We start from the raw sequence: 23075 nt of genomic DNA on the forward strand, positions 1-23075 counted from the left end.
GCAGAGGGGGATAAAAGGGAGAAAAGAAATGCGATGACTCTAATAGCATAATCAATAAATTATACTTAAAAAACAAGTTTACTGCAGAACTGATGCAACATTACCTCTTTCTGTGCCTTTGTCATTGGAATTCAGAGGCCAGCCAAGATCCAATGTGATTTTTACCTTATGATGGGAGACATCAGAGAACTAGAACCCTTTTTAGCCTATCACTGCAGCAGCATCAGTGTTTTGTTCATTTCTTTTATATTTATTAATATTTGGAGGTTTGGTAGGATCCATTTGTCATACAGAAGAATGGACTGAATATTCCTTTAGAGGTGAAGGGAGTTTTTTAATCCTTCAAGCCTACCAAGAAGAAAAATAAAAACATAAAAAACTCCATTATGAGAGCGACTATTACAATTAACAACCAGAACTATAAATTTCTGCCTGCGTGTAAGTCACATTCCAGGTTGTTCACTTTTCTCCAAAACCATATATATACCTATGGCTTGTTTCCTGCTATAGGGCAGTATCTTAATGTATAAATCAGGGATGCTTTTATGATTTAAGTAACAGAAATCCTAAATTGAGCTACTTAAATAAGTAGGGGCCTTTCTCACAAAGGAAACAGTCCAGAGGTAAGTGGTGGCTTGTGTTTGTTCATCAGCTTAGTGACATCAGAGCCAATGGTGATTTAATTTTTCTGACCTTTTTCTTTCTGGTTGCCAGGTGGATGCTGCATTTTCAGCTGTCATGTGTGGGAGGACATCGGACTCTGGATCTGAGGGTCCTTGTCCAGGGGCCAGCTGAGGAGGGAGCATGAACTCTGATCCTGCAGAGCCCATCCTGGGGGTCGTCACAGATTGGGGGAAATGAAATGAGTCATACCAGACACTTCTCTGTCTGCCAGGAGAGGGGTTGGCTCTTTGGCTCTTCCTTCTAGTGGAGAAGGCCCCAAGCCCCTTTGTCCAAAGACTTTTATTGAAAGGGTTATCAGTGGGGATAGGTGATAGAAATGTAGAGGTGATCTCATTACAGCTGTATGCTAATGTTCACAGAGAATAGATGATGTTGAAGAAAACTAATGGCAGGAACACACCGATTTACATGGGTCCAAGAGGAGACTAGTAAACATGAGAACATAGTAAACATAAGAGTGCCAAAGGTTTAGGATCAGGGTTTCTGAATAATGGAAATTTCCTTCCCAGCATGAGCTGGTTATCATAGCTTTTGAGGGAAAAATAAAGCATGCTTCAAGGAATTTATTTCTAGGCCTGATTTCCCCTGGGAAATGCCTGATCTAGTTCAGGGCTGTCTCCAGTATCGTTTCAAACCTGAGCCAGGTGGGGTGAGGGTAAGGCAACCAGGAAATAAAGAGACTTCTTTCAGATAGAATGAGGACCCTGGTCATATCAAAGCTGAGGGGTGAGGGTCTTTTTGTCCTTTCTCTGTGTCCCCCCAATTTTTTTTCCTGATGCCCATTGTGGCTGTGCCTGTCTTAGGTTGCCCCTTCCATTGAGGGGTCTTACCCTTCATTGACGAACCAGTCATCCTCCAGGGCTAAACAGGGTGATGTGAGGGAGGCAGGGGCTGCACCCTTGCCAGGGAGACAGGTTTTTGTCTCCTCAGTGGCCTATTTTCCCAAGGCCTCCTTGATTAGCTCCACCCTTGGGGCCCTCTCACCTGTCGGTGAGGCTACAGTTCCTGAAACCAGATGGGACATTTCTCAACAGTCATGTCCATGTCAGAATCAGTAAAGAATAACCATGGACTGGATCCACAAGGCCATCACCTACCCTGAGACACAGAGCCAGAACTCCAACACAGATCTCTCCAGGCTGGAAAAAGTCTTTAGAGGAAGAGGGTTTGGAATTGGGGTATAACAAGCAATCTCCCTAAGATGGCCCCAGTGATCCTACTGTGTGATATTCACATCTCTGTGAAATCCTTTTCTTTCTAGTATGTGTTGACCATGTGACTCACTTCTGATGTAGAGACAGTGGGAAAAGTAATGGCATGTCACTTTGGAGATTGAGTTTCAAAAAGACTGTGACTTCTCTCTTGGGTGCGTTCTCTCTTCCTGTGCTTGTAAATTACTTGATGTGGGTGATTAGTTACCACATTTTGAGGCAATCCATGTAAGTGAGCTTGAAAATGCATCTACTGACGTCTGTTGACAGCCCCGTGAGCAACTTGGAAGAAGACACTTCAGCTCAGCTGAGTGTTTAGGTGACTGACTAGACACATCCATGTAAGCCACTTCTGAATCCTGATGGACAGAAGATGTGAGTTAATTGATGTTTATTGTTTTTTCCTTTCTTTTAAAAAAAATTAAAAAAATTAATCGTGTTTATTCTAATACAGTTGTCTCAATTTTCCCCCTTTGCCCTCCCCCACCCATTCCACCCCCATCCCCCACTCCCACAGTCAATTTCCACTCTGTTGTCCATGTCCATGGGTCATTCATACATGCTCTTTGTTTACTTTCTTCTCCTTCTTTCCACCATTGTCCTCCTTCCCCATCCCCTCTGGTCACTTTCAGTCTGCTCCATGTTTCCCTGACTGTGATTTATTTTGTCCATTAGTTTATTTTGTTGAATAGAGTCCACTTATAGGTGAGATCATGTGGTATTTGTCTTTCACTGACTGGCTTATTTCTCTTAGCATAATATATTCCAGTTCCATCTCTGTTGCTCAAGGTACAAGTTCCTTCTTTCTTTCTTTTTTCTTTTCCAAATGCAGATTGATTTTATTTATTTATTTTTTTAAATGTCAAGATCCATTATAAAACATTAAAAATTTAAGTCCATAATAATGTCTCAGCAATCATGACACCTGCACTAAAGTAATCAGGTAAATTGATGAAATAAAATGAGCATTCTAGAAACAAATGTATATATCTTTATAACAAAGTAATATATGATTAAATTAATTTCAAATCAATGGGGAACATGAGGATTATTCAACATACAAGGTGCATGGATCACTATTACTTGAAATAAGATCATTATAGGGCCCTATTTCACACATTATACAAGAAATACCCAAGTGAGTAAAAAATCAGTATGTAAAATCTAAGGAGTTTTAGGAGAAAATACAAAATAATATTTTCCTTCACTTGAAGTTACATATTGAAAACCAGATTCTATGAAGTAAAATATTGACAGTATGGTGATGTTAAATATTTAAGACTATACAGTAATATTCATGTAAAAAAAGTTAAAGGACAAGTACCAGAGTAGGAACATATTTGCAACACATCTATAAAAGGGTTAATAGTCTTTTTATTTTTCTTTTTTTTTTAGGAAAAATCTTCTACAAATATTTAATCAAAAAATGGATAAAGGATACCACAAAGTCATTTAAAGCTTTTTTTTTAAGAATAATGGAAATAGGCAAAAAAATACTAAAAAAGGTTTAGTTTCAACAAATAATAAAGTAACAATTAAAATAACACATCATTGTCCCAATTAGATTAATAAGTATTAAAATATTGTTAATATCAAGTACTGATGACTGTGAAAGGAACTGGAGTGAATTATAAAAGCAGGACTAAGTCCACTGGAGGGTATGAGTAGCTGTGCTTGAATCACTTAAGTAGGACTGGTACAGGAAGTCAGGCAAGTCCTAAAAACTGAGAAAATAGGATGACTTTTCTCTAAATATAGCTTGGATGACTCAAGCTCCAGATACGATTGGTCATTTGGTCATTAACAAAGGAGTTCTAGAGGAGAGAAAAGATGGCAGAGGAGTGAATGGGAGTTACACTGACCTCCTCCCAAGACCAAACTGGAATTGTGACTAAACAGTGGAGTAATCACCTGGAAAACAATGGAACGATAGTGGGAGAGGAGCCTTGGAGATGTGGACAGTGGATTCGACTCTCACACATAGCAACAGGATGGTGAGAAGTGCGGTGGAGGCTTGAGAGGGTGGGCTGGGTGCCCACGGGCACTAGCACCAGAGGGACATTGAAAAGGCCAGTTAGCTTCCCCCAAGAAGAACAGGGTCTGAATCATAAACATGGACCCCTAAACTACAGCAGCTAAAACCAGGAAAATATAGACAAAACGCAACCCTGAAAAGCTTAGGGGCACTCTCTGCCAGAGACAGGTGGCTGGGGATGCAAAGAGACATTTAAAGGGCCAACGCAAAAATTGCAGTGGCAGCCACGCTCCTTGATCTCTGGGTAGAGGGTGCAGCAGGGTGGGCTGGTGCCTGTGAAAAGACTGGTGAGGAAAACTTTGTGAAGAGAACTGACACGGCAGCCAGTCGAGCCCGGGTGATAACGCACCTTCCACTCTGCAGCTACCAAATTGCTCAGGCATAAGGGAATCAGTTGACCTGCCTTTTGTGCGCTCTGCACACAGCTTGTGCGCGTGTGAGCTGGGGGAATAAGTGCAGACTGGCTGGGAGAGCCTTGAGGAGAGACTGGAGATGGAGGCTTTGGGGAAAGAACAGGAGGAAGAACCAGGGAGTCCCGACTCCCTCCCGGTTCTATAGTCTCCATTGTGGGCTGGTAAGGCAAGACCGCAAAGAGGCAGAAGTGGGGCGGGCATGAACCTGACTGCCCGCGATTGAAACGCAGTCTGCAAAGGGGGCGGATCCTTGGCCGAAAGGATCACAGAACTGCCCAGAGACCCCCGAGGAGAGACTAGAAACGGAGGCATTGGGAAAAGAACAGGAGGAGGAACCGGGGAGTCCCAACTCTTTCTCCTTGCTGTTGTCACCACTGTGCGGGAAGAGGCCACGCCCCCAAAAAGCCAAAAGCCGAAAAGCACACATAGACACCCCAAAACCACACAGTGCAGGCGCGCACACTTGCGCCGAGCGACCTGGGAGGGTTGGCGAGCGTGTGTGTGACCCGCGAAGGCTGGAGAATGCTTGCACCGGCAGGCAAGGCCTCCTACAGATTGACACCAATATGGCCTGCAAGAGAGTGCACAGAGCTGCAAGGGCAGGCATAAATTGACCCACCTGGCCCGCGATTGCAGAGCGGCCCACAAAATTAGTACATCCCCAGCCGAAGGCGTCACAGACCTGCACAGAGCTGCTGGAGGAAAGACCGGAGAGAGGATTAACCAGAGAGTCCTGCAGCTGACTTCCTCCCATTTCCGTAGTCCCCATTTGGCGAGGGCAAGCAACGCACCCAAAGAGCCAAAAGCAGGGAAAAGATGCAATAGAAGACCCTAAACTGACCAGTGCCGGGGAGCTCACTGGGCAGTGGGGCCAGACGAGTTTGCGAGGTCGCGAATAAACTCCCTGGCTGGGGCAAGCACACGTGAGCCCAGGCAGGTGGGGTATCCTGCTGGGGCAGGGAGCGCGATCAAGGAGCCAGCATGAGAGTGCAGAGTGATCCCAAAATATAGTCCATCCCCGACAGAAGGGATCACAGAGTTGCCCCAGGCAGGAATTAGACACAGACAGTAGACTCATGGGAGGCTCAAACAAACAACCCAAGGTCACATAGGGTCAACAACTGACATCATCAGAGGCAGGCCCAGAAAGAAAAGTAAAGGGAAAAATAAATAAATAAATAAATAAATAAATAAATAAATAAATAAATAAATAAATAAATAAAAAAGACACACCTACAACCATAGAAGTTTAATCCACAGAGTCAGGAAATCTAGACAGCCCAATTGAAGCAGAAGCAAAAATAAATAAAAAAATAAGTAAATTACTTAACAGATTGTCACAAAAATGGAAAGAAAAAGAAGTTCCCCCAAATGAGTGGAAAAGGAGAGTCCCCACAGAGAGAGTTAAATAAAACAGAGGCAAGGGAAATATCAGATACTGAATTAAAAACAATGGTTCTAAGGAAGCTCAATGAGCTCAGCCAGCTCAAAGATAACTATGAGAAACTGCAGAGAAACTATCAGGATATTAAAACAAACTATATCAGACTGGAAAAGGACATAGAAACTATCAAGAAGACACAAGAGGATATGAAGAATACCATTTCTGAAATGAAGAACACAGTAAAAGGAATCCAAAGCAGGCTGGATGAAGTCGAGGATCGAATCAGTGAGATGGAGAATAAGTAGAAAAAAGCTCCCAGAAAGAACAAGAAATGTAAAAAAGACTCAAAAGGAATGAAGAGGCACTTAGGGAAATGGAGGACAACCTGAAACATAATAATATCCGTATAATAGGGATACCAGAAGGAGAAGAAGAGGAGCAAGGGATAGAGAACTTTCTCAAAAAAGTAATGATGTAAAATTTCCCCAAATTGAGGAGAGAAAGGGTTTCATGGATGCAGGAGGCACAGAGGACCACACTCAAGAGGGACTCAAGGAGGTTCACTCCAAGACACATCATCATTAAAATGGCAAATGTCAAAGACAAAGAGAGAACCCTCAAGGCAGCAAGGGAGAAGGAGAAAGTAACCTACAAGGGGGCCCCGATATGCCTAGGAGCTGACTTCTCAACAGAAACACTACAAGCCAGAAGGGAATGGCAACAAATATTCCAAGCCATGAAAAGCAAGGGCCTACAGTTAAGGCTGCTCTACCCAGCAAGGACCTCAATTAAAACAGAATAGGATATGGAGTTTCCCAGACAAGAGAAGGCTAAAAGAATACATCTCTACCAAACCAGCACTCCAATATGCTAAGGGGACTGGTTTAAGCAGAAGAAGGAAAAGAATGAGAGAGAGAGAGAGGAACACAGGGACAAAGAGAAATTATGAGTAAGTTTCTATCAATTTAATCTCTCAATATGAATGGACTAAATGCCCCAATCAAATGACACAGGGAGCTGAATGGATGAGAAAATATGACCCACACATATGCTGACTACAAGAGACCCACCTCAGAGCAAGAGACCTACACAGATTGAAAGTAAAGGGATGGAAAAAAATATTCTAAGCAAATGACGTGAGAAAAAGGCTGGGGTTGCCATATGTGTATCAGACAAATTAGATTTCAGAACAAAAGCCATACAAAGAGACCCAGAGGGGCACTTTATAATACTTCAAGGAAGACTCTATCAAGAAGACATCAACATTGTAAACTTATATGCTCCCAATAGAGGAGCCCCCAAGTTTATAAGGAAAATATCGCATGACTTCAAAAAAGATATAGACAGCAACACACTGGTAGTAGGGGATTTCAAAACCCCACTGTCAAAAATGGACAGATCTTCCAAACAAAACATTAATAAACATACTGTGGAGCTGAGTGACTCACTGAATTATATAGACTTAACTGAAATATATATAGAACTTTACATTCCAAAGAAGAAAAATACACATTCTTTTCAAATGCTCATGGCATTTTTCAAAGATAGACCACATGATAGGACACAAAGCAAGACTCAGCAAATTCAGGAAAATTGAAATAATACCAAACTTCTTCTCAGACCACAAGGCCTTGAAACTCCAAATCAACCTCAAAGAGAAACTTCAAAAACTTGCAAACTCATAGAGACTGAACAGTACACTATTAAACAATAAATGGGTCAATAATGAGATAAGAGAAGAAATAAAAAAAATTCTGGAATCAAATGAAAATGAACAGACAACAGTCCAAAACCTATGGGACACAGCAAAGGAGGTCCTGAGAGGGAAGTTCATAGCAATACAGGCTTACCTAAAACAGATAGAAACATTTCAAATAAAAGACCTAACACTACGACTTCAAGAACTGGAGAAACAACAACAAATAAATCCCAGAGCAAGTAGAAGGAAAAAAATAGTCAAGATGAGAGAAGAACTGAATGGCATAGAGACAAAAAGAACAATTCAGAGGATCAACCAATCCAGAAGCTGGTTCTTTGAAAAGATAAATAAAATCGACAAGTATTTAAGCAGGCTAATCAAGAATAAAAGCGAGAGGACCCAAATTAATAATATCAGAAATGAAAGAGGAAAAATAACAACTGGTACCACAGAAATACAAAGGATTGTAAGAAATTACTAAGAGCAGTCATATGCCAAAAAATTTGAAAACCTCATAAAATGGACAAATTTCTAGAAAAGTATAATCTTCCAACACTGAAGGAGGAAGAAATAGAAAGCTTGAACAGACCGATAAGCTGGGGAATTTGAAGCAGTCATTAAGAAACTCCCAGCACACAAAAGCCCAGGGCCGGACGGTTTCACAGGAGAAATTTAGAAAACATTTAAGGCAGAGGTAAACCCTGTCCTCCTCAGACCATTCCAAAAAATCCAAGATGAGGGAATACTCCCAGGCTCTTTCTATGAGGCCAACATCACCCTCATCCCAAAACCAGATAAAGACCCTACAAAGAAAGAATACTACAACCAATTTCGCTGATGAACACAGATGCTAAAATCCTCAACAAAATATTGGCAAACCACATCCAGCAATACATTCAAAAGATTATCCACCACAATCAAGTGGGATTCATCCCAGGCATGCAGGGATGGTTCAATATAAGCAAATCAGTAAACGTGATACATCACATAAATAAAAGAGAAGACAAAAACCACGTGATCATCTCGATAGATGCAGAAAAAACATTCGATAAGGTAAAGCACCCATTTATGATCCAAACACTCAGCAAAAATGGGAATAAATGGGCTTTCCTCAACGTAATAAAGGCCATATATGAAAAATCTACAACCAATATCATACTCAACGGGCAAAAACTGAAAGCTTTCCCACTAAGGTCAGAAACACGACAAGGATGTCCGCTTTCACCCCTTCTTTTCAACATTGTATTGGAAGTCCTAGCCACAGTGGTCAGACAAGAAAAAGAAATAAAAGGCATCCAAATAGGAAAGTAGGAAATAAAGCTATCTTTGTTTGCAGATGACATGATAGTGTACATAGAGAACCCTGTAGACTCTACCAAAAAACTCCTCCACCTAATAAGTGAATTTGGCAAAACAGCAGGATACAAAGTCAACATTCAAAAATCAAAGGCATTTTTGTACACCAGCAATGCAATAGAAGAAATCAGAAAAAAAAATACCATTCGATATATAAAGAAGAAAAATAAAGTATCTAGGCATAAATTTAACCAAAGACATAAAAGACCTGTATGCAGTAAAGTATACAACATTGAAAAAAGAAATTAAGGAAGACACAAATAAATGGAAGCATATACCGTGCTCATGATTAGAAGAATTAATATCATCAAAATGTCCACACTACCCAAAGCAATTAATAGATTCAACGCAATCCCTATTAAGATACCAATGACATATTTCACAGAAATAGAACAGACATTTCACAAATTTATATGGAACCATAAATGACCCCGAATAGCCGCAGCAATTTTGAGAAAGAATCACAAAGTAGGAGGGATCACAATACCAGACATCAAACTCTACTACAAAGCCAGTATACTCAAAGCAATCTGCTACTGGCACAAGGACATACCCATAGACCAGTGGAACAGAATAGAAAGCCCAGAAATAAGCCCAGGTCTCTATGGGCACCTAATATTTGACAAAGGGGGCAGAAGCAGAAAGTGGAGCAATAATAGGCTCTTCAACAAATGGTGTTGGGAGAGCTGGACGGCTACATGCAAAAAATTGAATTTGGATCATTAGCTGACACCAGACACAAAAATAAACTCAAGATGAATAAAAGACTTAAATATAAGTCGCAACACCATCAAAGTCCTAGAGGAGAACATTGGCAGGAAACTCTCAGATATCCCATGCAGCAATTTTTTCACTGATATATCTCCTAAAGCAAGGGACATAAAGGAAAGAATATACAAGTGGGACCTCACCAAAATAAGAAGCTTCTGCATGGCTAAAGAAAACATCAGCGAAATGAAAAGGGAGCCAACCATATAGGAAAATATATTTGCTAATGATACATAAGATACATGTTTGATCTCCAAGATACACAAAGAACTCACTGGACTCCACTCTAAGAAGACAAATGATCCAATCAAAAAATGGGCAAAAGACCTGGGCAGATGCTTTTCCACGGAGGAAATACAGAGGACCCAGAGGCATTTGAAAGGATGCTCGGCATCACTAGCCATCAGAGAAATGCAGATCAAAACCACCATGAGGTACCACCTCACACTGGTCAGAATGGCCATCATAAAGAAATCACCAAACAGTAGGTGCTGGTGAGGCTGTGGTGAAAAGGGAACACTAGTTCACTGTTGGTGGGAATGCAGACTGGTACAGCCACTGTGGAAAGCTGTGTGGAATTTCCTTAGAAAGCTGAAAATCGAACTGCCTTTTGTTCCAGTGATTCCCCTGCTGGGACTATACCCTCAGAATCCCAAAACCTCAATTCAAAAAACCTATGCACCCCAATGTTCATAGCTGCACAATTGACAATAGCCAAGTGTTGGAAGCAACCTAAATGTCCATCAGTAGATGACTGGATTAAAAAACGATGGTACATATACACAATGGAATACTACATAGCAGAAAGAAAAAAGAACTACTAAACTTCGCGACAGCATGGATGGAACTGGAGAGCATTATGCTAAGCTAAATAAGCCAGGGGGCAAAAGACAAATACCATATGATCTCACCTATAAGCAGTACCTAACCAACAATACAAAGATGCAAGGAATATAAGACCAGCAACAGTGAAAGGAAAATAAATCAACAGAGACAAGAAGGAAGGAGGGAGGGGGGCAGGGAAAGGGAAGGGAAGGGGAAAGTCAAGGAACATATAGCAAGGACTCATGGACAAAACGAATGGGGAAGAGCTGAGGGAGGGAAGGAGGGAGGGGGTAAGGGAAAGTGGTGGTGGGTTGGCAGAGACAAATATATTTGACAAAATAAATTAAAATAAAATTTTTAAAAAAGGAACTGGGTATTCATAGACTTTTTCTTCACCTTAAAGCAGTTCTGGTTGCATATTTTGCAGTGCTGATTTGGTGGAGGTATATTCTTTCAGCCTTTTTTCTGAGAAGCTGCTTATTTTGTCTTCCATTTTAATTGAGAGCCTTGCTGGGTAGAGTAGTCTTGGTTGCAGACCTTTGCTTTTCTTTACTTGGAATATTTCTTGCCATTCCCTTCTGGTTTGTAGTGTTTCTGTTGAGAAGCCAGCTGCTAGCTCTTTCAGGGCTCCTTTATATATTACTACGTGTTTCTCCCTTGCTGCCTTTAAGATTCTGTTTGCCTTTTATATTTTCCACTTGAATTATGATCTGTCTTGGAGTGGGCCTCATTGTGTTCCTCTTGAATGAGACCCTCTGTGCTTCCTAAACTTGTTTGGCTTTCTCTCTCCTCCACTTAGGGAAGTTTTCCATCATTTCTTTTTCAAACAGGTTCTCTTTCCCTTGCTCCTCTTCTTCCCCGTCTGGTATCCTTGTTATATAGATATTATTAAGTTTCCGGTTGTCTCACATTTCCCTAAACGCCTCTTAATTCTTTTTCAGTCTTTTCTCATTTTCTTGCTTTTTCTGGGAGCTTTTTCCTACCTTATCCTCCACTTCACTGATTCAATCCTCTGCTCCATCTAGCCTGCTTTTGATTCATTTGACTGTGTTCTTCAATTCAGAAATTGTGTTCTTCATTTCCTCTTCTGTCTTATTGATAGTTTCCATGTCCTTTTTCATGTTGATATAGTTTTCAGTAAGTTCCTCATAGTTTCCCTGTAGATTTTGGTAATTCACTTTGATTTCACTGAGTTCCTGAGAACCATTGTTTGGAACTCAATGTCTGATGGTTTACTTGCCTCCATTTAATTTAGTTCTTTTTGTGGAGATTCCTTCTTTCCCTTCAATTGGGGAGTGTTTCTTTTTCTTCCCATTATTTGTGAGACTCTTCTCTTTTGCTTCTGATTCTTAGGTTGATCTGTCTTGATCTCTTGACATTGTGGTGTGAGCTACTATGGTTGGAGACAGCTGTTTTTCTTTTCTGGATCTGCCTCTGATTAGTCAGATCTTGATCCTGTCTGACCTTATACAGTCTGTTCAATATTTCCAGTAATCTACTGTGTGTGGCCGTCTCTTTCAGCTGTTAATCTATTCACTCTGCACTCAGCAGGCCACCTTAAACGGCTCAAGGAGGGGCAGAGTCCCTCCTGGGGGTGGTGTTATTGGGTCCACACATGCTGCTGCTGTATGGGGGAGGAGTCTGCACTGGGATCCCATTGGCTACTCTCTCCATTCTCTCTCCAAAGCTTCCATCCCAAGTCTCTCCTCAAGTGTCGCCAGACCTCTCTGTGCCCCCTTTAGCCAGGGATCTACTGTCTGTGGTGTTACTCTGCACTCATCAGGCAGCTTAGCCAGTGCACAACTGGGTGGAATCCCACCTGGGGGTGTGGCTATTGGGTCCTTTCACGCTGGTGCCACTTGGGAGCATGGTCTCTGCCTCAGCAATATGGGTGTTGCCACATGGGGAATGAGTCAGCACTGAGATCCCACTAGCTACTCTCTCAGTTCTCTCCCCAAAGCATTTTCCCAAGTCCCTCCTCAGGCATCTCTAGTCCACTCTGCCCCTGCCTTTGCCAGAGACCAGGGTAAGTGGCTCCAAATAAAAATTTATGCATTGGCCATTTAAACAGTTCTTTGTGTCTCCAGCCACCTGTCTCTGGCAGAGAGCAATCCTCCCTCTTTCACAGCTGGCTGTTATCTGTGTACCTTTTGGGCTCTAGTGCTGTGGGCTAGAGATCCCCTCTTTTGGTTTAGACCATGCTCTTCTCAAAGGGCATCCAACTGGCCGTTTCAATATCCTTCTGGTGCTGCTACCCCTGGGTTCCCCTTCCCCCTTCTCAGGTCTGTACTTCATTCCTTGCCAGTTAGATTGTACTAAAGCTGATTCTTCTGTCTCTGAGGTTACAAGGCTTCTCTTGTCATTGTTCAGTTGTTTATTCCAGGTGATTTCTCCACAATTTAGTTGCAATTCCAGGTTGGTCCTGGCAGGAGGTCAGTGTGATTTCCACTCACTCCTCTGCCATCTCGATTCTCCGATATTTTTAATTTATTTCTAGACCTGGTTTGCCAGTATTTTTGTTGAGGATTTTAGCATCTATGTTCATCAGAGATATCGGCCTATAGTTTTCTTTCTTGGTTGTGTCTTTATCTGGTTTTGGAATTAGGATGATACTGGCCTTGTAAAAAGAGTTTGGTAATGTTCCCTCTTGTTGAATTTTTTGGAATAGTTTTAGCAGGATAGGAGTTAGCTCTTCCCTAAATGTTTAATAAAATTTGCCTGTGAGGCCATCCAGTCCAGGGCTTTTGTGTACTGGGAGTTTTTTGATTATTGCATCAATTTTACTCTGACATAGGTAATAAAGTATCAGATATCCCATGCATCAATATCTTTGCCGATATAGCTCCTAGGGCAAAGGATATAAAGGAAAGAATAAACAAATATGACTACATCAAATTAAAAACTTCTGCACAGCAAAGCAAATATCAGCAAAATGAAAAGAGAATGCTTCAACTCTGTGGGAAAACATATTTTCCAATGATACCTCAGACAAGGATTTGATTTCCAAAATATATAAAGAGCTCATAGAACTCAACATCAGGGAGTCAAACAACCCAATTAAAAAATGGACAAAGAACCTGAACAGACACTTCTCCAAGGCGGACATACATAGGGCCCATAGGCATGTGAATGGATGCTCAACATCACTGGCCACCAGAGAGATACAAATTAAAACTACAATGAGATACCACCTCACACTGGTCTGAATGGCCATTATTAACAAATCAGCAAACAACACGTACTGGTAAGGATGTGGAGGAAAGGTAACCCTAATACACTGTTAGTGGGAATGCAGACTGGTGCAGACACTGTGGAAAATAGTATGGAATTTCCTCAAAAAACTAAAGATGGAACTGTCTTTTGATCCAGTGATCCCACTACTGGGATTATACCTTAAGAATCCAGTGCAAGAGAACCTATCTTCATAGCAGCATTGTTTACAATAGCCAAGTGCTGGAAACAGCCTTAGTGCCCATCAGTAAATGAATGAATAAAAAAACTGTAATACATTTATATAATTGAATACTACACAGCAAGAAGAAAGAAGAAACTCCCACCTTTTGTGAAGGCATGGATGGAACTGGAGCGTATTATGCTAAGTGGAATAAGCCAGGTGGCAAAACACAAATACCATATGATCTCATATATAAGTGGAACCTAATGAACAAAACAAACAAATGAGCCAAATAGAAACAGAGAGATAGAAATAAGGAACAAGCTGACAATGACCAGAGGGGAGACAAGAGATGGTTAATGGGGGAAAAATGGGGAAGGGTCCAGTCAAGGAACATGTATAAAGAACCCATGGTAATGGACAACTGGGTGGGGACTGACTGGGGAAGACGGGGCAGGGGAGACCAACAGGGAAAAATTGGGACAACTGTAACAGAACAACAGTAAAAAAAGTTTAAATAACATCCTTAAAAGTCACACTGATAGAGTAAAGATTGACACTCAGGTGGCTGAAATCCCAAATCCTGGCTTTTTCAAAACCATACTTCCTCTTCTCAGATATGGAGAGTATGCTAATAAATTTCTCAAAATAGACCAAAATTTAGAATTAATCACCTCTGTATTTCTCTGTACATCATTAAGAAAATCCTTTGTACTTGGAATCAGAAATTGGTGCATTGATTCTTCTGTTGGACTTTCCTCTTCAATGGTCTAAGAGTCTTTATTAGCCACCACAGAGTCCCTGCACAGTTCTCCTAGAATTCATCTTGTGCATACCTAGTTTTTAGCTTGAGTTGACTTTTTTTGACTGTGTTTTTTACTGTTTATTCTTGAGCATTTTCTCCCTTTAAAAAGCATCTTCAGCTGTCTTCTTGCTTTTATTTAAATTACAGTATTAACAAACAATATTATATTAACAAACAATATTATATTAGTTAACAAACAATATTATATTAGTTTCAGGTATACAACATAGTGATCTGACATTTATATACCTTGCAATGTGATCACCATGATAAGCCTAGTAACCTTGTGACAACATACATAGTTATTAATATATTACTGACTATATTCCCTGAGCTCTATCTTACATCCCTATGGGTTATTTATTTTATAACTGGAAGTTTGTATCTCTCATTCTCTTCAACTTTTTCACTCATCCTCTAACCCCCTTCACTCTGAAAACCACCAGCTTGTCTCTGTGTCTATGAGTCTGTTTTTGTTTTGTTTGTTTGTGTTTTTTTTTTTTTAGACTTCACACAGAAGTGAAATTATACCTTCTACACTGGGACAACATGATGGAAGAAAGTATCCTCGGCCTAGAAAGTTCAGTTATAGAGGGGATAGATCCTTCAAAATTTGACATTTTTGAGAGCAAAAGAGGATTCTGTTAATAATTATGTCACAACTGTTTTACTGTTGAGGAAAAACTGGATATGTGGTCTCCCAACTCAGAGAAGATATGGTAGGTTTGTAGCAAAGTAGCAACAACAGATAGATGATTCCATTTTTAGAAATGTTTATACACTAAGCACTGTGACAAACACTATGCATGTCATCACTCTTGTACCTAAAGACAGACAGTGAGATGAGATACTGAACCTCTCAGAGGCTCCCACAACTGCCAGTGGAAGCATGAGGTTCAAACCCATTGAAATGCAAAACAGTGCTCCCCCTTTGTTTTTTTTACAGTGAGTATATTTGATTACTGTATACAGACAAGGCCTAAGGTACAATAAAATAAATAGAACTGCATGCATATATATCTTAAAATGAAAATAAATTCATTAATCAAAAATGTTTTAAAATTCAGAATTCTATTAATTTCCTAAAACCTCTAATAAATCAACATTTACTAATGTTTTGGTTTTGTTTGTTTTAAAATATATACTTAAATATATATTAAAAGCAAATATTTTGCTATTTCTATCTATGTCATTAACCAAATGTTTAAGTGGCTACTCTTATGTTACCTATTTTACGAAAGATCTACAAATTAAGATGCAAAGCAATGCTCCTTACAATGTGCCTCGTTGTAACGGTTATAAGCAAGTATCCCAAGCCCCCAGGTTCCAGGACTGGGGGGACTCTCTAGAAATATGAAAGAGGAATTTTCTTGGCAGTTAAGGAAACTGTTATTTTATGGAATAGTCAGCTTCAAAAGTATCATGACAAGAAGTGCTATAAGATCAAAATGTGAATAAGCCCATTATGGAGGCTAGGTCAGTGCAAGGCCTTAGAGGGCAGAAACACTGACAGAGACTGGATAGTCTTTGTATGTACATGCCATGAACAGCCATGTGCCTCCCTACATGGCTGGACCACTGGCCATCAATTCAGACCAGTGTTTTTTATGTTTGTATCCATTTGAATAAGTATCTGGTTTTTAAACCATGTCGACAGACTCAGGGATTGAAATCATTTCATTACATGAGTTTTCAATTGTGCACCTATCAACTCTCACATCATTTGTCCAGGACACTTGCTATACACTGTGAGTTTTTTGGGGTTAATGATGTAAAAAGAATTTGACCTTTAAACAGTAAATATCTTCTAGATAACTGCAGCTAGATGGATGGAAATCATCTCTGGTGCCACAAGATCCTCCCTCTTGCCAAACAGTTTTGCCCTGTGGAGCGCTGTCCAAACCTGCTTTATGTCCTGGAAACATTCATGACTCAGAAGGTTTGGTCTCAATGTTCTTATCTCTTAGGAGACAAATGCATTTCTCCAACTAATGTATGTTTATGTGAATATATGTATAAATAGGAAAAGCTGGCAAGAATGTTATATGGACTTGTATAGAGAGGCTGAGTGATAATATTTCCTTACTTATCTTACCTCACTCTGGATCACAGGGACTTAAGATGTAGAGACAATCCTTATCTCAAAGTATAGTCAACATTTAGCCCTTATTACAGTGTGACAGAATCAATAGTATCTCAGTAAATTTTCCTGGAAGATTATGACTTTCCAATCTCTGTTTGGTGTCTATCAATGTATAATCAATTAGATTATAACATGTTTATAAGTGCCCAGAAAAAATCTGGAGTTACAATGCATAGTTTATGATTAATTTCATGTAACAACATAGATGTTGACTTTTCCCTTTTCCAAATATAAAATGGTCCAAAGGACTAACTTCATCTTTCTTTTTAAATAAAAATGGTTTAATTTCCAATAGATAAGAGAGGAAATTCATTTGCCTTAGGGCATATGAGGGGTGACAAAATCGGGGCCATTCCATTTAAAAAGATAAGAATGTGTGCAGTGAAAACAGCCAAGGAGCTCAGTTGTTGGCACCACTTTTATCCAGTGTATACTAGTAAATAGCTTTTTTGAAGATTGAAAAAGTACATTCTCATCACAGACCTCACATTATTGGATGTTATGCTTATTTTCTGCCTCTTTCCACTTGGTACTTATTTCTAGTTTCTAAACAAAATTGCTTCTGCCTGCCAGGTAGTGATCAGTATTCAAAAAAATTCACAAGGTCTGGCAACTAAAACTTTTTTCAAATTATCATTATCATAATAATTGTTATTACTATTTTAAAGGTGTTCCTGTTGAGATACTGTGACCATTTCAACAGGGATCTCCATAATTATTAACTTGTGACTTTGGGGTCCCAACCCTAACGTAGTATTATGTCAATTGACTCAAAAGAGAATTTCAGTCAATGAACATATAGCAAGGTCTCATGGACAAAACCAAAGGAGAAGAGCTGAGGGAGGGAAGGAAGGAGGGGGCAAGGGAAAGTGGTGCGGGAGAGGCAGAGACAAATGTATTTGAAAAAATAAATTAAAATAAAATTAAAAAAAATAAAAGTGAGAATGGCAAAAAAAAAAAAAAGAAAGAGAATTTCAACTGGAGCCTTTAGTGACTATCAGGGAAATAAAAAAAAAAAAAAAAAAAAAGAGAGAGAGAGAGAGAGAAAAAGTCAATAAATCATAACCATAGAAGAAAACTCCAGTGTCTTGTGTTGGTATTTTAGTGTAATAGAAAATGATTTCATTGTTCCTAAAATCCAGTTTCACATCCAGAACTGTATAGCACCCTACTGGTCCATGAGGCTGGAGGAAGAGGTTTGACTCAGCTTGAAGGTAAGAGTAGGATTTAGCAACTCTGATCCTTGAGTTATTATTGTTTAAACACAAGAACACATCATAGTCATTTCTCTGGTAGTACTTGTTTATTTGTGGCATGAGAATAACTCAAAACTTTGCACAGTATTATTTAATAGTTAATCCAGGACCTGAAATCATTTCTAACTAGTGTTCTCCTTGAAACCCTTTAAGAGTAAACAAGATGCAAGTGCTTTCTTGGATGTCAATACTGAATTCATTTAGGTCTCCTTGGAAAACAGATGTGCAGTGGGCAAAGTGAAAATCTCATGGACAGTAAAAAAACAAAAACAAAAACAAAAAACAAACAAACAAACAAACAAACAAAAGAAAACCCCTGCTAAAGTTAAAATAATATCAAGGAAGGTAATGTTTCCCTTGATATAATAGACAAGTGGCAAAGCTAATTTTATAGAATTTTTTGAGCTTTTCTATCTCAGACATGACATGGAATTAAACATTCTCTTATACAAACTCAATGTTTAGTATAATTCAAAATATTTTCTTTACTATAATGATGTAATTTCTCATGTAATTTGGTTGATTGGATGTAGCATGAGCTTCACCAATTTGAATGGAAGAAATAGATTGGTTCACCCTGTCAATATGACTTGTAATTCTAAGTCACCAGCTTTTAAGCATCCTCTTTCCCAGAGAAGGCTAGGGTTCAGAGTTCAGACCTCACTCACTGAAAGTTAAACCATTTTGCCATTTTTGTCATTAGCATGGCAGCATTAGCACCCCAGTCAAGGCTTTGCCTGCTGGTCAATAAACATATACAAAGAGTACAACTTCCTTCAGGTAGGAAGAGAGATTCATTGAATGAGGTTAGCTGTGACTAAGATAAGGCTGGAAACTGAAAATCAGAGGATCTGTTTGTCAGGTTTCGAAATAATCAACTGTTTTCATTGTGGGCTTAGCGCATAGGTCCATGGTCCTGGTAAATTACTGTAAGTGTTCACATTTTAGAACTTCATTTATGTTCTAATTTGTGTTTTAGAACTCATTGGTAGAAGACTTCTATGTTTTATTGGATAGAATACCTCTTTTCTTGATAAGTGCATAGATTTTCTATTGGTGGATTTTAATTAAAAAAAATTAAATGAGTAAATAAACCTCTGGAAACTCATATATTTATCTTGAGCATAAGGATGATTCATTACTGAGATAATCTACATGGTTTTGATATTCAGAGTGTATGCAGTACTTAAAAGAATTTGAAAGTAAAACAATTTGATGTCCAAATCTTACACTGAAATTTTAAAATGTGTGGTTAAGCAGTTAGACGATTTTATTTTTTTTCCAAGAATTTCTTTCTTTCTTTCTTTCTTTCTTTCTTTCTTTCTTTCTTTCTTTCTTTCTTTCTTTCTTTCTTTCTTTCTTTCTTCCTTCCTTCCTTCCTTCCTTCCTTCCTTCCTTCCTTCCTTCCTTCCTTCCTTCCTTCCTTTCTTTCTTTCTTTCTTTCTTTCTTTCTTCTTCTTTCTTTCTTTCTTTTCTTTCTTTTTAAATACATTTGTCTCTGCCTCCCCGCCACCACTTTCCCTTGCCCCCTCCATCCCTCCCTCATCTCTTCCCCTTTGGTTTTGTCCATGAGTCCTTGCTATATTTTCCTTGATTTTCCCCTTCCCTTCCCTTTCCCTGCCCCCACCCCTCTTTCCCTCTTGTCTCTGTTGATTTCTTTTCCTTTCAGTGTTGCTTGTCATATTTTCCTTGCATCTTTGTATTGTTGGTTAGGTTCTGCTTATAAGTGAGATCATATGGTATTTGCCTTTCACCCCCTGGCTTATTTCGCTTAGCATAATGCTCTCCAGTTCCATTCATGCTGTCGCAAAGTTTAGTAGTTCTTTTTTCCTTTCTGCTGCGTAGTATTCCATTGTGTATATGTACAATTACTTTATGATCCAATCATCTACTGATGGGCATTTAGGTTACTTCCAACACTTGGCTATTGCAAATTGTGCTGCTATGAATATTGGGGTGCATAGGTTCTTTTGTATTGGCGTTTTGGTGTTCTTAGGGTATAGTCCCAGCAGGGGAATCACTGGAACAAAAGGCAGTTCCATTTTCAGCTTTTTGAGGAAATTCCACACTGCTTTCCACAATTGCTGCGCCAGTCTGCATTCCCACCAACAGTGGACTAGGGTTCCCTTTTGTCCACAGCCTTATGGCCAGCACCTGTTTGTGAATCTGTTTATGATGGCCATTCTGATTGGTGTGAGGTGGTACCATATGGTGGTTTTGAACTGCATTTTTCTGATGGCTAGTGATGCTGAGCATCCCTTCAAATGCCTCTGGGCCCTCTGTATCTCTTCCTTGGAAAAGTGTCTGCCCAGGTCTTTTGCCCATTTTTTGATTGGATCGTTTGTCTTCTTGGAGTGGAGTAGAGTGAGTTCTTTATATATCTTGGAGATCAAACCTCTATCTGATGTATCATTAGCAAATATATTTTCCCATAGGGTTGGCTCCCTTTTCATTTTGCTGATGTTTTCTTTTGCCGTACAGAAGTTTCTTATTTTGATGAGGTCCGACTTGTTTATTCTTTCCTTTATGTCCCTTGCTTGAAGAGACATATCGGTGAAAAAATTGCTGCATGGGATATCTGAGAGTTTCCTGCCAATGTTCTCCTCTAGGACTTTAATGGTGTTGTGACTTCTGTTTAAGTCTTTTATCCATCTTGAGTTTATTTTTGTGTATGGTGTCAGCTGATGATCCAAATTCAATTTTTTGCATGTAGCTGTCCAGCTCTCCCAACACCATTTGTTGAAGAGCCTATTATTGCTCCACTTTCTGCTTCTGCCCCATTTGTCAAATATTAGATGCCCATACAGACCCGGGCTTATTTCGGGGCTTTCTATTCTGTTCTACTGGTCTATGGGTCTGTTCTTATGCCAGTACCAGATTGCTTTGAGTACAGTGGCTTTGTAGTAGAGTTTGATGTCCGGTATTGTGATCCTTCCTACTTTGTGTTTCTTTCTCAAAATTGCTGCGGCTATTTGGGGTCGTTTATGGTTCAATATAAATTTGTGAAATGTCTGTTCTATTTCTGTGAACTATGTCATTGGTATCTTAATAGGGATTGTGTTGAATCTATAAATTGCTTTGGGTAGTATGGACATTTTGATGATATAAATTCTTCCAATCCAAGAGCACGGTATATGCTTCCATTATTTGTGTCTTCCTTAATTTCTTTTTTCAATGATGTATAGTTTTTTGCGTACATATCTTTTACGTCTTTGGTTAAATTTATGCCTAGGTACTTTATTTTTCTTCTTGCTATATCGAAAGGTATTTTTTCTATGATTTCTTCTTCTTCTATTGCATTGCTGGTGTACAAAAATGCCTTTGACTTCTGAATGTTGACTTTGTATCCTGCTGTTTTGCCAAATTCACTTATTAGGTGGAGGAGTTTTTTGGTAGAGTACAGGGTTCTCTATGTACACTATCATGTCATCTGCAAACAAAGATAGCTTTATTTCCTCCTCTCCTATTTGGATGCCTTTTATGTCTTTCTCTTGTCTGACTGCTGTGGCTAGGACTTCCAATACGATGTTGAAAAGAAGTGGTGAGAGCGGACATCCTTGTCGTGTTCCCGATCTTAGTGGGAAAGCTTTCAGTTTTTGCCCATTGAGTATGATATTGGCTGTAGGTTTTTCATATATGGCCTTTATTATGTTAAGGAATGGCCCATTTATTCCCATTTTTGCTGAGTGTTTGGATCATAAATGGGTGCTGTACCTTATCGAATGCTTTTTCTGCATCTATCGAGATGATCATTTGGTTTTTGTCTTCTCTTTTATTTATGTGATGTTTCACGTTTACTGATTTGCATATATTGAACCATCCCTGCATGCCTGGGATGAATCCCACTTGATTGTGGTGGATAATCTTTTGAATGTATTGCTGGATGTGGTTTGCCAATATTTTGTTGAGGATTTTAGCATCTGTGTTCATCAGCGAAATTGGCCTGTAGTATTCTTTCTTTGTAGGGTCTTTATCTGGTTTTGGGATGAGGGTGATGTTGGCCTCATAGAAAGAGTCTGGGTTGTATTCCCTCATCTTGGATTTTTTGGAATAGTCTGAGGAGGACAGGGGTTAGCTGTTCCGTAAATGTTTTGTGGAATTCTCCTGTGAAACCGTCCGGCCTTGGGCTTTTGTGTGCCGGCAGTTTCTTGATGACTGCTTCAATTTCCCCAGCTGTTATCGGTCTGCTCAAGCTTTCTGTTTCTTCCTCCTTCAGTGTTGGAAGATTATACTTTTCCTAAAATTTGTCCATTTCATCAAGATTTTCAAATTTCTTGGTATATAATTGTTCATAATAGTTTCTGATGATCCTTTGTATTTCTGTAGTATCAGTTGTTATTTCTCCTCTTTCATTTCTGATATTATTAATTTGGGTCCTCTTCCTTTTTTTCCTGAGTCTGCTTAAAGGCTTGTCAATTTTACTTATCTTTTCAAAGAACCAGCTTCTGGATTGGTTGATCCTCTGAATTGTTCTTTTTGTCTCTATGTCATTCAGTTCTGCTCTCATCTTGACTATTTCCTTCCTTCTGCTTGCTCTGGGATTTATTTGTTGTTGTTTCTCCAATTCTTGAAGTTGTCGTGTTACGTCTTTTATTTGAAATGTTTCTATCTGTTTTAGGTAAGCCTGTATTGCTATGAACTTCCCTCTCAGGACCTCCTTTGCTGTGTCCCATAGGTTTTGGACTGTTGTCTGTTCATTTTCATTTGATTCCAGAAATGTTTTTATTTCTTCTCTTATCTCATTATTGACCCATTTATTGTTTAATAGTGTACTGTTCAGTCTCTATGAGTTTGCAAGTTTTTGAAGTTTCTCTTTGAGGTTGATTTGGAGTTTCAAGGCCTTGTGGTCTGAGAAGAAGTTTGGTATTATTTCAATTTTCCTGAATTTGCTGAGTCTTGCTTTGTGTCCTATCATGTGGTCTATCTTTGAAAATCATCCATGAGCATTTGAAAAGAATGTGTATTTTTCTTCTTTGGGATGTAAGGTTCTATATATGTCAGTTAAGTCTCTGAATCAGTGTGTCATTCAGCGCCACAATATGTTTATTAATGTTTTGTTTGGAAGATCTGTCCATTTTTGACAGTGGGGTTTTGAAATCCCC

Source organism: Pteronotus mesoamericanus, unplaced genomic scaffold, assembly GCF_021234165.1.
Source record: "Pteronotus mesoamericanus isolate MK-2021 breed Mesoamerican mustached bat unplaced genomic scaffold, CSHL_Meso_final scaffold_125, whole genome shotgun sequence".
Lineage (NCBI taxonomy): Eukaryota > Metazoa > Chordata > Mammalia > Chiroptera > Mormoopidae > Pteronotus > Pteronotus mesoamericanus.